General features: G+C 37.2%; 1 pseudogene; it reads left to right on the top strand.

Moving 5' to 3' along the window:
- The window catches only part of LOC101675969, a 99546-nt pseudogene extending 85630 nt beyond the window's left edge, over nucleotides 1–13916 (top strand).
- Nucleotides 13917–18905: the final 4989 nt, after the last annotated feature.

The raw sequence follows: 18905 nt of genomic DNA, 5'->3' as shown, positions 1-18905 counted from the left end.
GAATAATTCTATTTAAAAGACAGTTCTTTGACTCAAACCTATGTCTTCAGGATTAAAATGGAGCACAAATGACTAGCATTTTATCCGTTCTGTACAATAGACAATGCAAACGAGATACAGCAAACAGAACTTTGTCAAATAGATTTAAATGTTAGTTCCCATAAAAAGGCATCAAGTGTTTTTAATAATGTCTATAATTAAATCTTGCATGCGCTGAAGTTGAAATATGGATTGGGATTATGCCGATTCTAATATTATACTTTAAGCATTTAATTTAAGGAAGATAATACTCCAAAACAGATTATTTGGGTCCTTCCTTCATTTTTATTTCTCTAACCTAAAATGAAAGGCTGTCTCAATCTCCAAAAAATATATGTACACAAAAAGATTTAAATAGCTGTGCTATTTGTTCAAAATTTACCCTCAGTATTTGTGCTCTCTTATTTGTGGTTCAGCTATAGTGTCAGAGAGTAATGGAGATTCAGTAATTACCCAGTTAATGCGACCAATGGCAATAGTCCATTGAGCTAAGGGAAAAATTCAGGAAGAAATTTGCTTGAATGATTTAGCTTGGTTTACTAAGTTCAGGAAAATTATTGTAGTTTTACAATACAATGTACTTCTAAAAAGGTTTTGGTTAAGACATAAAAACATATATACAGAAAATCTATTTAAATGTATCTTAAAGAGTAGAATTGAAATCAAAGGCAAAAACAAAGAATATGATGCTTAAAGATGTTCTGCCTTGCTTAGCTATATATTGTTAGTACTTGAAATAATTTGTTTCTTATCAAGACGTGATAGTATGTCAAGAACAAGGAATTTTCAAGCTTCCTTCCAATTGTTGATGCATTAAAAAAGAAGAAGAAGAAGAAGAAGAAGAAGAAGAAGAAGAAGAAGAAGAAGAAGAAGAAGAAGGCGGCCTTTTCTCTATCTCAGAAAATAAAAACATTATTTTTCCTATTGTATACACGGGGTAACTGTCATTGAGGTGAACTGACCTACCAAATATTGCACAAAGACAGTGGCAAAAGCAAGATTAGAATTTAGAATTGTTTATGCAGTTTGCTGATTTTAGCTGGTGCTTTGTGTGCATCAGAGGAATGTGTTTCTCTGTTAGAGAAAAAAAATTACATTTTCCTGAATTAGGATTTCTGTCTTTATCTTTCAACATTAATTTTATAGAGTACATTCTGTATTCTATTCACATGATACTATTTTTTTGTATTTTAAGTGAACAGTTAAAATACAAAATACTGGAAAACTACTGAAAGGGCTGCAGACGAAGGGACCCTGTTTCTGTTTGTGCTCCCAAGTGAACTTAAGCAAGACCTGAAAAATTCTGTTCCTCAGTGGCTCCCACTATGAAGGAGATTGAATTAGATAACCTCTGACTTCTCTTCTAATTTAAAACTAGAGGACTTTTTAAAATAGTGCACATGAAAAATATATACAGGCATTTTATAAATATAACCTAAAATTCAGGATTTTAATTATTTTTTTAAGATATTATGATTTTTCTTTCTGATTTTTATCATTATATTTGACCATTTTGCAAAAATACTCAATAATATTCAAACAGATTAGGATAGGAGAAAATATATGGTGAATGCCCTTTTAAACTACAACCACTGAGACTTAATATAAGTGATTCCATAATAATCTGCCTTTATTTATGTTGCTTTTGGTTTCATTGCTTATTATTTGTTTTGCTTTGTTTTGGGTTCTTACGTTCTGAAGACAGGAATTATTTTCTCCTCATGGTATCATCATACAAAAAAAGGATACTCAGTAATATTAACCAATACAATCAAAATTAAGTTTAGCAGTTTAATGAATAAAACAACTGAGACTAGGTGAGTAAATAGTCAATAAAAGAGGTGAATGAGGGGTGCCTGGGTGGCTCAGTGGGTTAAGCCGCTGCCTTCAGCTCAGGTCATGATCTCAGGGTCCTGGGATAGAGTCCCTCCCTCCCTCTCTCTCTCTCTCTCTCTGCCTGCCTCTCCATCTACTTGTGATCTCTCTCTGTCAAATAAATAAATAAAATATTTTTTTAAAAAAAAAGAGGTGAATGAATGTATTCTCATATTCTTAAAGGAAAACTTAGAAATAATATGTCAAAGGCTGTAAAAGTATATGTAATAAATGTATATTTGCACCAAAATCAATACAATAAATGATTAGAATCAGAGACATCTTGGTTAATAAAGATGAAAGTAACTGTCTAAAACATCAGTACAGGGGCCCCTGGGTGGCTCAGTGGGTTAAGCCTCTGCCTTCAGCTCAGGTCATGATCTCAGGGTCCTGGGATCAAGCCCCACATCGCATTGGGCTCTCTGCTCAGCAGGGGGCTGCTTCCCCCTCTCTCTGTCTGCCTGCCTCTCTGCCTACTTGTGATCTCTCGCTCTGTCAAATAAATAAATAAAATCTTTCTTTAAAAAGTGCAAATTCTTAAAAAATAAAATAAAATAAAAAATAAAACATCAGTACAACATGGAGTGCCTGGGTGGCTCAGTCTGTTAAGTGTCTGACTCTTGATTTCAGTTCAGGTCATGATCCCGGGATTGTGAGATCAAGTTCCACACAGAGCCCCAAGACCTGTTTCATGCTTTCCCTCTCTCTCTCTAATAAATAAAATCTTTAACAAATTTTTTTAAATTAAAAAAAAAAGGATCAACACAACCCACACTAGAACTGGCATATATTGCTCCCAATCCTTGAATCTCATAATTCCCTACTATAAAGAAAGTGGGAGGGGCACCTGGGTGGCTCAATTGATTAAGCAACTGCCTTTGGCTCAGATCATGATCCTGGAGTCCCAGGATCCAGTCCCACATGGGGCTCCCTGCTCTGCAGGGACTCTGCTTCTCCCGCTGACTTTTCTCCTCTCATGCTCTCTCTCTCTCTCTCATTCTCTCTCTCTCTCAAGTAAATAAATAAAATATTTTAAAAAAATAAAAATAAAGAAAGTGGGAAATCAAGGAATAATGGATCCAGTGGTTTCTCTGTGATTTCTCACACAAAGTCAGCATTGTGGAATCTCCGTGTGGTTTCCAGCAATTTAGTGGTAGCAGGGATTGGAAGCTGTGCCAAGGAACCTCAGTGCATTGACTGAAAACCACCCTTGGTCCCTGTTTTCACCAGCTTTCTTTCATTCTTTTATTTCCTGGAAGGAAGAGCAAGTCATTCCCATCTATCAACAAAAACTGAACCCAGATTTGTACATATAGCTCATGTGTAGACCAAAGAATAGTCAGGAGTCTCCATTCCCTGCCTTTATTCCTCATTTAAATCAGATGTTCCTTTTGCCTCTGCTTGCCCTGGGCCCACCATGTGGTTATCATTCCTGCTTCCTTGAAGCATGTGTAAGATCCACACCTTAGGAAGAACACCAAGAGTCATCCACAACTGATTTGCAATATAATTTGCAATATAATTTGCAATTATATAATTATATAATATAATTTCTGATTTGCAATATCAGGTATTTTTATTGGTCTCTAAGCATCCACTTCACAACCTCCTTCCCTGGATTTCCAATTTTTTATGGCCCCTAGGACTGCAAACCTCTGAGATCTGTTTAGCCCCTCAAAACTACTGCTATTCAAGACCTGCCTCCACAACCATCAGGGCTGGATGCATAAAGAGGCAAAATAAGGAGATGGTTAAGAAATAAACTTTGGAGCCAAAATACCTGGCTTTGCATCCCACCTCTTCTAGTACTAGCTTTGTGGCTTTGGACAAATAATTTAACCCCTCTAGACCTCAGTTGCCTCATCTATGAAATATGGACAAGAGTAGCTACCTCACAGAGTCATCATGAGGCTTAATCATGTTTTTGCAAGTAAAATACTGATAATATTGCTTGGTACATAATAAGTGATAGAAATGTTGGCTATGATTAGAATAGCCAATTTAACTTTTTTCCTTGGTCATAATGGCAGAACGATAAAAAATTAAATTAATTTTAATGATTCAACCTTAGCTTGGCAATCTTAGCTCTTACTTTTTTATAATAAATGTGCTCATAAATCCTAGTTACCCAGTTTATACCTGTTGTCTTGGGGTAACTGTTAACAGCAACCTCTTTTATCTTCAGTGTCCAGATTTGGAAAATAAAGTATATAACCACACTAATCATAATACAGAATGCTGAGCAGTTCTGTAGAATTAGGAGAATGAATTAGATGGCTTCTGAAGTTAAGTAAAACATGAAGGCTTTCATTAAAATATATAGGTTATAAATGAAAAGAAATATTTGAATGTTTTATAAACAAATTCTAAAATATTAGGAAGTGTTATTTGCTTTGGTTAAGATGACATACTTTGATGGCTTTTGTTTCTTTTTGAATAGAAAGAGTTTGAACTTACATGTGGAGAGCTACTTTCATTTCACTTATTCAAAATGATGAGAACCTCTCTGGAACTATGCCCTTGTTTCCCCTTTAATTTTTCCTCTCCTCTTCCCTACTTAGTTTTACTGCCTCTTCTCCCACTAGATATGAGGTGGAATGGGGAGGGGGCAAGAAGAAAGAGAGCTTTACCTCTCTTCTTAAACTCAACCATTAAATCAGAGTTCTCAAAGAAGCTGGCCAGTCTCCAATCCAAGCTTGGTGAGCAATCACTCCTAAAAAAATATTAACTGAACTTCCTTAAATATAGGGAAGAAAAAACCAGATTCGTAAGCATCGGCTGTCACTGCATGATATCTACAGAATGACAATATCGAAGCTAAGAAGTAATAACATCTTCATTTAGTTCATTACTAACATTTTAAAATACCAAAAGCCAGAAATACCTTCTGGAGGATGACAGGACTTTCTAAAGATTAGGTTAAAATACAACATATGGGAATTGCTTTTATTTCTTTTCTTTTTTTCATCATACAGAGTAGCTTTTCCAACTTGAAAATTATACTATTTATGTCCATCTTTAATTGCATTGTTTTGTTATAAGGCATTGATTGACAAAAAAAAGATAGACCAAATAGATATTACTTATAAAGGATATATTGTAATCAATACTACTTACTTAAAAAGTTGATTGATCATATAAACATAGCTCACAATTATGAAAAATAGAGATTTTTATATACCTCAGTAGACATGCAAAATTTAATCTTAAATATGAATCACACTATAATTGCTTGATTGTTGCAATGAGCTGAAAGAAAAAAAAAACACAAGGATCCTGCAGAGAACAAGAAATTGTGAAAGCAATCATAGAGGGAAATAATTGTTACATTTATGATTCTTTCAATTATGGATTATGGAAACGACTGCACGGCAACCTCTTCAGTTTCAAGACAGCATGGTGTTTTATATAATAAGGCTCTGAATAAAGTAACTATTATCAATAGTGTTTGCAACTTAATTGGCTACCTTTGAAGCTAAAGAGGTCTTTTTGCTTTATACCTTTGATTCCCAGCTATATTTTAAAACATTGGCATTCTGTCCAGCTGTTTAACTTCCATTTATGTTGGAGGATAGTGCATATACATTTTACTAGAGCTGAGAAACATTTTCACTAGGGAGGAATAAGCAGAGAATCTGTTAAGCATCCATAAATTTATGTGTTTATCCAACAACATGCCTGCATTACACCTCTACCCTATTATAATTACATTTAATTTTAAAAGGAACATCACCTTAAGGCACAAGTAGAATTTATTAAGTTCTCAAATAAAGCCACCCTCTAATGCCTAGTGCATTTACCAGAATAGTATTAAGAAGGATGCATTCCCTGTTTAAAGATTTTGTCTAGAAGAGGCCTTGCCTTAAATAGGCTTTGGCCTGATACAGGCTGATGTTCTCAAAGGTATCTGTACCAAGAGAAATGCCAGTTAATGAGGATGGCAGTTTGAGAAATGACTGTCACTGCCCTGGTTTAATCAATGGAGATGGAGGAGGAGGAGGAGGAGGAGGAGTCTTGGTGTAGCCAAAAAAGTGAAGGCTTGTTAATGTAATACTGTAAATCAAGAAGAAAAGAAGGTAAAAATGTATACCTCACTATTAAAAGTAGAAATCAAGAATTACATGATCTAAAAATCTTGGAGGGTTAAATTTGGGAAAGAGAAACATTCATCTCAGGCTAATTTCAATAATCTGTCTCATTTGATTTTCCTATAGTGAGGTCTCAGCTATTATATGACAACATCCTCTTTGACTTATGCCATAGAAAATAAATGTTTATTTAATGTCTGTTATGTGTCTTTTGGTCAGTATTACCAAGGCAGAAAGTGTTAGAGAGTGTATTATTAAAGATAACAATATTTAAGGAGCAATACACTGATTCACAAAGTGAACTTTCTACATCATGGTATTTTGTCAAATAACTCAGTATTTTGACTCATTCCTCTAAAACTATTTTCTGTTTTTCCTGCATGATCTGTACACATATAGAAACATTTGGACGGGCGCCCGGGTGGCTCAGTGAGCTGGGCCTCTGCCTTCAGCTCAGGTCATGATCTCAGAGTCCTGAGATCAAGCCCCGCATTGGGCTCTCTCTTCAGCGGGGAGCCTGCTTCCCCCTCTTTATCTGCCTGCCTCTCTGCATACTTGTGATCTCTGTCAAATAAATAAATAAAAACTTTAAAAAAAAATTTGGAAGGCAGTAAATTCAGTTCTGGGCCGTAAGCTCCCAGCCCTGTTTCCCACTTCATCAGTCCCTATAGGAAAGGAGTCCTTCTGTCCCTCACCCAGTTCCTCCTGCACTTGGACCTATACGCCGCTGGCCCTGAACAAAGGTATTTTATAATTTCAGACATTTAAAGGTTCCCAAAATACCTCCCCAAGAAATCCAATACTGATAAATTCCTACTTTTGTGGCTTTTCCTATACCTCAAAGGGCTGATTCCAGAAATCCCTTCTTAAAATACAAATATGTTACCAGAAAACATAATACTTTATCATCCTCTATGATAGCAACACCAACTTGTAATTTCATAAGCTCTTTGTTAGAAAAGGCACTGAAAAAATGACATAAATATTCATTCATTCAAACATTTGTTGTCAATCTACCACAGCTAGACTCAATGTAATTCCCAGCTGGGATCTCAAGATAAATAAAACAGTATCCATACCATCAGGGAGTTTACTGTCTGGTGGAGAAGATGGAGATAGATACACACACGCACACACACACATATATATATAATTTCATTGCATATATTAGATGAGTCTTAATAAAGAATCATTTTTTGACAAAAAACAGAAACTCAATTGGATAAGTTAAATAAAGAATATATTCACTTAAATAGCTAAGAGCTTCTAAAAGGCAACTACAGTCTCAAGAGGGACTCTAATAAGAACTGAGAAACCAATGAGAAACCAAGATAGGTCTCTACTTATTCTCTTTCTTAGCACATCTCTCATATACGCTCCCATTTTCCTACCTTTTCCCATAGATCAACTTTCTTGGCTTGTATATATGACCACATCAGCCTTTGACCTACCCATCCAACATCCATAGCCAACTAATTCACTTTCTTTATTAATTCTTGGAAAGAAAAATCTGACTTAATCCTAGTCTTAGGACAGATTCTCCTAAAAAGGAAGTGTAGGAATAAGGAGGAAATAATTGCCACCTTTAATTCAATAAGGTAATTTCAAAGTGCACCTTGAAGGAAGGGCAGGCATCTTTCACAGAATCAAAGGGAAAAATGCAATCCAAGCAGGCACACTGTCATGTTCTAAGGTATGAATGGAGAAGAGCAGCCTTTTTAAAAATGCATGTATGAAGATCCACAGTCAAGTGGCCACTGATGATGTTCAGAAGATAGGCAGGGATCATAAGACAATGTACTTTCTACGCTCTGCTAAGGAGTATGATTTTTTATCTGAGAGCTGATGCAAGTGGGGTGTCAAAATTTTTAACCAGAGGAGAGAGAAAGGCAGACCTGTGTTTTAAGAAAAAATAAATACATAAATCAAAACAAAAACTCCAACAGGAGGTGAAGGATGGGATACAAGAAGACCAGACTGAATGTACCAGTCAAGAAGCTATTGCAGTAATTTAGACAAGAAATGATGCCATCTCAAAATAAGACTGTGGAAAAGAGGGTGTGGAAGACAGAAAGGATTCAAAAATATTATGAAAGCTGAATCTAAAATGAAATGGAGTCAGTTCAGAAAAGCAAAGAATGATAGGCTTTGACCCAGAGAAGAGAATGAAAGTCTAAACCAAATCCAAGGCCTGTGCTATGTGGTGTAACAGACATAGGAAAAAGAACACACTGGAAGAAAGGATGGGCACAGAAGACACACTTTGCATTCTTTCTGGTCTCTCCTTGGGGGTAGCCTTTCCTATGGTCTCTGAATATTTTAACCTAAATAAATAAATGCAAACTCCAAATCTTCAGGATGTAAGCTCAGGGAGCAACAAAATAATTGGTAATCAAACCTTAATCAGAAGCATACTCTAGTTATCCTGTCATTTTATTGCAATGTCTGTAAATTCAACCTATCACATAAAAGGACAAAAATTCATTCCTGGTGAAGCTGTAACTCACTGGTGCTGGGCCTTGTTTCATTATGTATTTAATTAGAAGTTTTCACGGTGTTGTTTTCCTTTCAGTTCCAAGAATAAAAAGTGAAAAATGAGAAATGCGAACTTTTCAGATGATCCTATGACTTTGAAGCCACATATCGGAATATATGATCTCTTGCTTTTGCATTTAGAAGCCCTGGGGAGGAACATTATCAGATTGATTATGAATGCGTATATTTTCATAAGAATATGCAATCTTAGCCAGCTCAGCACAGGACACTGAAGTGAGTAAGTATCAAATTAAAGATTATTCTTTTTTGTGTGGAATTCACTCCAGCAAGAAATTGAACAAGGGGATTTAAAATCCAAAAACAGTAGGACCACCTCCTGAGACATTATTAATTATTAGTGGGCCCCAGTCTTCCAGTTTCTTATCTCCCTATACACCCAATGCTCCCATTGCTTTAAATTATTATCATTATTTGTTAAATGCCTTCAACGTGCTTAGTACCCTGGCAGGCACAGAAAAAAGGTACCATATCTTCCCAGGGGCTTTCTACCTAAATTGCACAGATATAATTTAAGTTTGAAAATGGGTTGTAGTTGTCAGTTACAGTCCTTTCCAAAAGCTTAGAAGCAATAGAACAAAACTAAAAGTGTGTAAGTTCCTATCCATTGCTTTTTCCTCCTTGGGCCTTCTTTATATTCCACAATAGATTTGTGGAATATATTCCACAATAGATTTGTGGAATATATTCCACAATAGATTTGTGGAATATATTCCACAATATTTCTGGGTGGACTACTCACCCAGAAAAAAAATATTGTAGAAACGTACCAGAGGTCAGTAATGGGAGGTCAAATAACAACACGTAGAAATAAACTTGTGTGTCTGACTTATCACCCTGCTCCCTGCTGTCCTAGACTGAGAGTAGGGGGTCGGGAGAGGGAAGCTGCCGGGGAGCCTGTATTCTGAAGCAGTGGCAACTGAGGAAAGGTGAGTGGAGACCAGAGACCCAGAACTGACTTTTTCTTCCCTATCCTCGACTTTCCCCACCCAGTCCAACCTGTGACATGGCCAGCAGTGCCCATACCTGCTTCAAATCTTCACCATCCTCTCAGAAGCCTTGTCCTTCCCTTACAGCTTCTCCAACTTCTTTGACAAAAGCAAAAGTGAAATCTGAAACCTAGCCTCTGATTTAGATCCTTCTATACACATTTTTTGACTCCGTAAAAATTAGTTGTTTAAAAGAAAGGAAAAATGGGGATACTCTCGCACCTTTATCTGCCCCCCTGCTTTCCCATTATTACTAATAAAAACAATCCTTTTTAAAAATAAAAAATGCTGCATTTGCTTCAAGGTCAGATGGGTGATAGGGCAAAAGCAGTGAATTGGGGCTCTATGCCACCACAGAATGAAGAAAAATGCACACAAAAACCATAGGAAACAGATGTGGAAAAGGAAAACGTGCAGACCAACCCTTAAGCCAATGAAGAAAATAACAGGAGGATTGGTGGGTGGGAGGAGGTATTGGGAAATATTGTCAGGCTCTAGAGAATTACTGGGGGGTTACTTAAAAGTTTCCCACCCTATATCCCCACTGCTACTGCAGTCACCACCAAATTGATAACATCCCCCAAGCCCCACCCCAGCCTCCACTAGTAGCTTTGGGATCTACCACCAACAGTTTGGCATTAGGGAATTCCCTGCTTCCACCATCCAGCAGAGAAGAAAGAGGAGCTCTTCTTGATTGCACACAACCACGAGGTACACACAGAAGTTCAATGACTGAAAACCATCTCCTGATACATCATTATGCACAGTGAATTATCTAAATTCAAAAATATATGTTTTTCCTTTAAAATACATATTCCTTGAAGGCAAAGCTCTTATAAAGTGACCAGTGCATATGTATACATTTCCAATGTATACATGCATATGTACACGTGTCCACTGCATCATTGCCTACCAGTTTTACCCTCTGCTTTAATTTCCAGAGCCAGTGCCTCAGTCACTGCAACCCAGTAAAACACCACCAATTATGCCCATTTATACAACTAACAATGTGCAATTCTGCCACCTCCTCTGGCCTTCTCTTTTTTGTTACCTAGCTGTATTCATTCTCCTACCTTCTCTCCTGCATGAAGGTGTTACACAAACATTCATTATTGATGTAAGAATTATTCACTGAATGCCTACTATGTACAAGACATCATGCTGAGTACAAAGCATTGGTGTACCAGGAGTTTTAGCATTCCATTCATGTCTGCTCTAGCCCACCAATTTCTAAAATGTCAACCAGGTCTTAGTCCACTGATGCAATATGAACCTAAGTTCTTATTCCTCATACTCCTGGCATTTGTCTAGAGATTGTTGAATGCATGCATAGTTCTTTTCTTACTGATCCTTGGTAGTCTTATTATGTAGACCACAAAAACCCTAGCTCATTTTTTGAGAATGAACCTCAGTTGTTCAATCATTTAAATAAATGAAATTGCCTTCAATAGATAGTTCTGTGTTTTACTGAGATTATATAAAAGTCACTTTTTAAATAGTTATGTTCAGAGGTAATTCTGAGGAGATAAAAGAAGCAAAAGGAGATGAAAATTATAATAAAAGTAAAATAAAATTAAAATAACTAAAATCCTGAAAGTAAGAGGCATAACTGTGCCATGTTTACTTGAAAACACCAATTTTCAGGGCAGAAAAAAACCGAAGCAGAGGTGAGTTTTCACTTGATAAAAAGATTTACAGTATCACTTTCCAATATGAATAAAGTACAATTCAATTAGTAAAAAGAGAATATACGTGCTATTTTCTAGTATATATTGATATAGCAAATCCGCAGTATTTGTACACTTTACTCAGCATAAGTCTGATAATTGATCATTGATGCCCACCTCCTCAATTTCTGGCTCCTACTTCATTTTCAAAACCTTGCCAAATATCTACAAAAGTAAGAATAACCAGGTGAGAGGCATATTCTGAGAACAGGTTAAATGATTTAGGATTGGATCAGTCCTCTGCTTCTTCTCAGCTACCCAGACAAAGGCTAATATATGATTGTCAGATCTGGAATCCATAAATGTCATAAGCACAAAGCTGGATAATCCACATCCGTGCACAGGGCTTGGGGGAAGGTGTGGGAAACAGAGGATCGAGAGGCAGAGAGATTACATTTAAAGACAAAATTTTATAATCATAGTTTCTAAATGTTGGTTAAAGGAACATTTTAATCTTATTATACTGTATTCTTCTTACTTTCTATACTGCCTGAATTCTTTCTATTCAAATTTCTGCTTAAATGTTATTCTTCCTTGCCAGTAAATTCCCTTTTTTCTCCATCTTTTCTATAGATCTTTTATGTTCCTTCAGATGGTCTTATCCTTGCTTCTTTTCCCCTTTTCATTAGTCTATGTAATCTATTCTTCTCTCAACTACTTTATTTCTCTTTTTTTTTTCTCATCTTAAATCTGGCTTGCATACAGTCAGATCTATAGATAACAGTATTAGCGAATACAGGATGTTACGAATAAGAATAAGAACAAAAGCATCATTCTAGTTTTAATTTCTTTTGTAAATCAGCTTTGTGTTTTTCCTCAAGGCTTCTACCTTATTTTCTTTTTATTGTTATAAGCATCTTTATTCAGTTAAATGTATAAATGTGAATCACTGTTTCCAACAAGAACCCAAACCCCAAGCTAGAAACCCAGAGAATTCAGGGTCTGTAAAAATTTGCCAGTGCCTCCACTTTTTGATGAGAACAGATTTGGGTCTGGATGAAGTCACCGATGTGTCTCTGAAGAAACAAATGTCAGCGCGACCTATTAAAGTCAACCCAGAGCTAGGTAGCAACAATGAGCTGGGGATTAGCATTGACAGCTCCCTTAATGTGATTCTTTTGGACAGGGATTAATTTAATGTGTTGCTGTCAAATGAAACAAAAAACGAGATGGATTTACTAATGACTCTATTCTATACCACACACTTTTCCACCCCTGATCTATGTCAGAATGAATCTGACAGCAAAAGAAAATAATTTTTAAGATGAAAAGGAAGAAGACATTGGCTTCTTGACAAACTTTCAAGAAGGGAATTTTTACTGGGCTCCCAAGAGGGAGGATGAGCATAGGGTAGGGGGCCGAGTGAAGGAACACAATGGGAACAGCTGACCACCACTCCAACAAAGAAGCAGAGCACAAGGCTGGGGGCCTGGTGTTGGCCCCATGCTTTGGCACAAACTTGCAAGATGCCCTTAACTTCTCCAGGCCTCTTTTACCTCCTGTGTGACAGTAAAGGTTGTATGCGGTAGGAGGCTTCTCAATCTCATTTTACCTCTAAACTGCTAAACTCTGAGAGGGGCCCCAAACCAACTGGGAGCATTAGCCTTGCAAAGACAAGCCTGCACTGAGGCTATGACAGAGAGGGGGCGAATCAAAGAGCGAAGGTTGATGTTTTAGCAAAACGGTTTGCCAAGTCAAATGCTAAAGCCTCCTTAAAATAATTTGGATTCTTCTTTGTTCTCCCTAACAAAGAAACTTTAATTCGCAGTTCTCTGCGAAGACAATGCAGACAAGCCATTTTCAGGTGAAAGGTGTCTCGTCAATTAATAATCATTGAATAATCATTAAGAATTGGCAGGAAATATTCATCAAATTTTGATGCTCCTAATATGAAACCGCGTTGACCTACAATCCAAACTGGGCATCACTCTTCCTTGTGATTGTTTTGCTTTTACTTCCTATGAGGTAAACACTTCTCCACTCCCTTATTTGTACATCCTCCGGTAAGTTACCATGAGGCTCCGAAATAACCTCGGCTTCCCTGTGTCTGCGTCGGGTCTCATTGACAGGCACTCTCCACCACCCAGTGTGCGCACAGGCGCTGGGAAACACTGTCCTCAGAGCCCTGCCTGAAGCGCGTGGTTAACTCAGCACCCACCCGGAACAGGGTCCATCCCCAGCCCGCCCGTCGGTGGGTTCAGGTGGGGGTAGAGGTACAGGCCACGAGAGGGAAAGGAGAGGCACCTCGGCATGGCTTAATTGGGGGACCCAAGTGCGGAGCAGGAAGAACCTGGATGTGACGGGGCGCAGAGGGATGAGATACCTCTCCCCTTGCAGGACCCCAGTGCCGCTCGCCCTCACTTCTCTGCCCAGACTCCGACTGGGGTTATCTCCGGCTAGAGATAACCCGTGCTGCGCCCCCGAAAAGCGCCCTTGGTTGGGGAGGTTATGACTGTTCCCTGCCTGGCCGCCTGCGCGGCGCTCTCCTGGAGCAGGGACTCCAGCCCCGCGGGTCCTTCGCTTTGCTTGCCCTGTGCGCTCTTTTCCTTGGGGCCGCTGGCACGATCCAGCCAGACCCCGATGGGGTGAGAATCCTGCCTCCGGTACTTAGCTCGGTGACACTGAGCAGTTATCTAACCTCTTAAGGTCAGTGATTCCCACGGGTTAAACGGGACCGAAGACTCGGTCTCCGCGGCTCCCTGTGGGATGAAATGAGAGGACGACGCCCGCCTCGAACTCCTAGTGCCCTGCCCCCTCTTCCTCTTCTATGATCTCTTCCTCTTCTATGATCTCTTTCTCTCTTTCCTGGCTTTTGCTGTTATTTTTGATCCTGTGTTTTCCCTTGATTTTATCTCCCCAATCTCTCCCAGAATCCTTTTACTTCGTTTTCATTTCTCCTTTTCCTTCCATACTCATTATTGCGGCCAACAATTCATCAAAGATTTGTGTCCACTTCCTAGACTTCAGGATTCCCAAGGCAAATCCCTATCATCTCTACTGGCCCGCTCCCCGGGCCACCCCAAATAATCAGGCAGTCAAGGAAGAGCTCTGCTTACTATGTAAATGCGGTCTCAAGATATACTGCCCTAGCCCCACTTCCAACCAGTAATTTTCTGCTATGCAGGACCCCTGAGACCACCGCTGCCCTAAAGGCAAGGGCCGCTGAGTTATCTTTGTCATTGTGTCCCTCTGCCAGGCCCAGAAATTTATGCAAGGGTTTAAGAACGACACAAGCTTCCAGCGAGCAGAAGCAGGAAGCTGAAACTGGAACCCAGTCTTGAACTGACTTGCCTTGATTTCTTACTAAAGAGAAAATCAAACTTATATATAATGTTCTATATTCATATGGGAACTTTTTTTTCAAATCTTCGATTAAGCTGAAAGATAAAGTGTAAAAAGAAATAGCACAAGATTTACTCAAGTGTTTTGTTGTCTTTTTCTAAGCCATGTTCTGTAATTTTTACCTATAGAACTGAAGTTTAAGATCAAGTTCTTTATTGAGATTGGTTAGAACAAGAAGAATATTGCATTGCTTAAAAAGGAGGAGTTACATTTGTGTTCATTTATTGAAACACTTTAAAGATGTGTGATAATGCTATTTTTTGTAATAATGAAAACTGCTGCTACATACACTATCATAGTACATATAGTATAAAAAGTATAAATAAAATACCAAAAACTATAACCAAAGTTTGTATATGAACTTTTTAAAAAGAAGCAAAAAGCTAAGGGGAAAAATTCTTCTAAAGAAGACTAGAGAATTTTTAGTTGCTTGCCATTTACCTCAAACTTAAGTTTCCCTTAAAATTATTTCTCATTTTTATTAGAATCTAATTGTAGATCACCTGTAAAATGTTGGGGGAAGGAAGACAAGTGGAGAAATACCAATTCTGTGCTTAGATTTTTGAAAGAGTAAAAGAACCACAGTACCACCTTGTGGGGAACTGAGATTTTTTCCATCTGTATTATAGTTGTTTTATGCCCCTTCACTATATAGTCACAAACACACACAAATTTAAATAAAAATAAAATCTTTTAAAACACAGAACAAAAACTTGAGTCTATGTGAATAAATTATGATAATATGCCTTCTCTATTATTTTAAACACACTAGCATGTTTATGTCAAAATAACTTTCAAGTTTTATTAACAAACTAGCATAACAATATGCTAGTTTGTTCTTTCAGTAAAGAAATCTTGCTTCTAATACTAATCCCAGAAATCAAATGTTAGGCATGATACACTAAATATAAAATTATGTACATATCCCAAAAGAAGAGTAAGTCTTTCAAAATTGGTTTAAATTTTATTAAATAGTATTTATGCCTTTTAAATTTCTTTGTTCTGTTGCTTAGACTTGAAAGAGGGATATTCTTACACAAATACAAAACAATGTTTTACTTTTTTAAAGCTGTTTGTTTCATTACATTTAAGATTGGTAGAGAAGCCAGACGTGTATAGAGCTTATATTTGTTAGTTTAACAACTGTTTTAGTCATATAGTTCATATAAAAAGGGCATAGATGATAAAGACTGCATTTTAAGATTGTTAAGACTCCAAAGCCAAGAAATGCGAAATAAAAACTGTCTCTTCTATTGTACATCTGAAATTATCTTACATGACATGGATGTTTCCTGCTTCTAAATGTGTTTTCTGCAAGGCAAGAGAGAATTCTGGGGTTACCTGTAGGCATTCTTTATTCTCTGTGCTTTAGAATCACAGAGCTAGGATATCCCTCTGACCTTCAGGAAGGACTAAATCAAAAGCATCCCAGGAAGAGAACAGTGTATTTCAAACTGTGTTCGGCAAGCCGTAGGTTCTGTCAAAAGATTAGAAGGGGAGGGGAACACCAGCAGAGGTCCCTCACCACCAGGTTCCACCAACGGACTATGATTTCATCATTTTCACTCTGATTTTCATCATTTAAACAACAGGCTCTATGGCTTTAAAAGTGTTAGAAAATCACTAATCTAACATAGCTTATTTTGTAAAAGATTAGTGAAGAATTGCTACAAGATATGTCCTGATGCTTTCTGTACATTTATTAACAAATGCATTTTAGGAGCAGCCCACCGTGTTTCCATATAAAACATTCCTTTTCTTTAAAAAAAAAAAATATATATATATATAGTTCATTACAAAATGAACTAAAATTTAAAAGTTTGGCTGTATTTTTTAAAAACTCAGTTAAAACATAAGTATATTAAATAAAAAATTTCTGTATTACCACCTCAATCTGCTCACTTCCAAAGAATAACACAATTAACAATCTGGTTTGTACCCCCCCCCAGACACTTTATCTCTGTAAGCACAGATATAAATGTGTGTGGGTACGTACACACAGATACATACACACAGAGTATTTGTTTCAAAAAAAACACGATTTTATCATCTGTGGTTTTGCCCTAAATAAAACAATAAAGAATATCTTTCTGTGTCACTGCCTCCAGAACCACCTCATTTCTTGTATTGACTCCATCTTATAACTGACTCCATATAAACTTAACTTCATTTCAAATGTTAAATATTTGGATTTTGGGGGACGCCTGGGTGGCTCAGTTGGTTAAGCCGCTGTCTTAGGCTCAGGTCATGATCCCAGGGTCCTGGGATCGAGTCCCATATCAGGCTCCTTGCTCAGTGGGGAGCCTGCTTCTCTCTCTGCCTCTGCCTGCTGTTCTGCCTGCTTGTGTTCTCCTGCGCACTCTCTCTCTCTCTCTCTCTCTGACAAATAAATAAAATCTTTTTTTAAAAAATTGGATTTTTGTTTGTATATTATGTATCTGACCTTGCTCTTCCTTGATCCAAAATGCATGTCTTACATTCCACCTGGCCAACGCCTACACATGTAAGTTTCAGTTTTTTTATGTTATGGTTAGAGTAACCACTCTACCAGCCTCTAAGAAGAAACACTTTCAGAATTTTGAAACATAGTTTCTTAATACAACATACTTTCTTCTCTACGTGAACATTTTAAACACAGTAACACAGGATTTTTTTTAAAGCATAATAATTTCTTTACATGGAAATAATAAACCTACATCCTTTTTGGATTTTCCTACCTCAAGAATTGGATTTATGCTTTTTGGAGAGCGATCTGCTTGCACCTATCAATAAAGTGTGGATGTTGGTTCTCATGAAAGAGTGGGAGAAGGAAAGGAAGGGAGGGGAGGATGAAGAGACAACAACCCAGAGAGATTATAGGATTTTGGGATAAATCTGCTCTGGATAAATAATCATATAGTATATTTGTCATTATTAATTTTGATAAATAGTAATAAGGATATTACATTATGGTAAACTATTTAAAGAAATTAGGTTTTCTTCTCAAAGAGTTGCAAAATGTTACAAAACCTCTCATTCTTCTTTACCTTTTAAACCCAATCTTTGGTGATATATTTCTAAAGCATCCCACATATGTTCTTTCCTTTTTAAAAAATATATCTCAACATACAGATAAGCCCCTTTTAAGTCTAACGAATCTTTGATTGAAATTTATATGTCATTGCTTTCATCTCATTTAATGATTATAGTCTTCGTCCTAAATTTATTATTAACATACTTGGGCCTTTGTTTCTTACCAGCCCATTCATTTTTCTATTCTTAATTCATTTTTCAAATAAAGATAAAATATAATTGGATATTCAACTGTTAAATAAATACTGCTACTTGAATAAAACCAAGGAGACAGGTGAAGCTAAAGTTTTGGTTGATTTCTAAATCAGCACTAATAAGATAGTGTATAAGAGCCCAAATTCAATATGCTCTGTAGTTCAGGAGTGTCAATGTTTAAATGTCTTAAGTCTTCACTTTAATACATGAAAAGGAATGTATGAAAGCTAAAGGCCAACATAAAACATAAAGTGTTTTCCATGGTATTAGAGGAGTAACAACTAGAAAAAAGGTGTGCCCTTATCAGAGGTTTTGTTTTCAAGGATATCGTTTGTACTATTAGCAGCAGCCACCAAGCTATGAACCTACAGAAAATTCAGACAGGTCTGAGTATACATATCTCGAAGACAATTGAGATTGGGTTGCCAGAGGCCTATTTCTTTTTTTTTTTTTTCCTTTAATTTTTATTTATTTTTTTAAATTTCTTTTCAGTGTTCCAGAATTCATTGTTTATGTACCACACTCAGTGTTCCATGCAATACGTGCCCTCCACAAAACCCAACACCAGGCTCACCCAACCTCCCACCCCCGCCCCTCCAAAACCCTCAGATTGTTTTTCAGAGTCCATAGTCTCTCATGGTCTGTGTCCCCTTCCAATTTCCCCCAACTCCCTTCTTCTCTCCATCTCCCCATGTCCTCCGTGTTATTTCTTATGCTCCACAAATAAGTGAAACCATATGATAATTGAATCTCTCTGCTTGACATTTCACTCAGCATAATCTCCTCCAGTCCCATCCATGTCGATACAAAAGTTGGGTATTCATCCTTTCTGATGGAGGCATAATACTCCATAGTGTATATGGACCACATCTTCCTTATCCACTCATCCATTGAAGGACATCTTGTTTCTTTCCAGTTTGGCAACTATGGCTTTTGCTGCTATGAACATTGGGGTACAGAAGGCCCTTCTTTTCACTACCTCTGTATCTTTGGGATAAATACCCAGTAGTGAAAATGCAGGGTCA

This window comes from Mustela putorius, unplaced genomic scaffold (assembly GCF_011764305.1).
Source record: "Mustela putorius furo isolate JIRA1106 unplaced genomic scaffold, ASM1176430v1.1 tig00000759_pilon_pilon_pilon, whole genome shotgun sequence".
In the NCBI taxonomy this organism is placed as follows: domain Eukaryota; kingdom Metazoa; phylum Chordata; class Mammalia; order Carnivora; family Mustelidae; genus Mustela; species Mustela putorius.
Note: the sequence above shows the minus strand (reverse complement) of the source record. Positions and strands in the feature narration are given on the sequence as shown.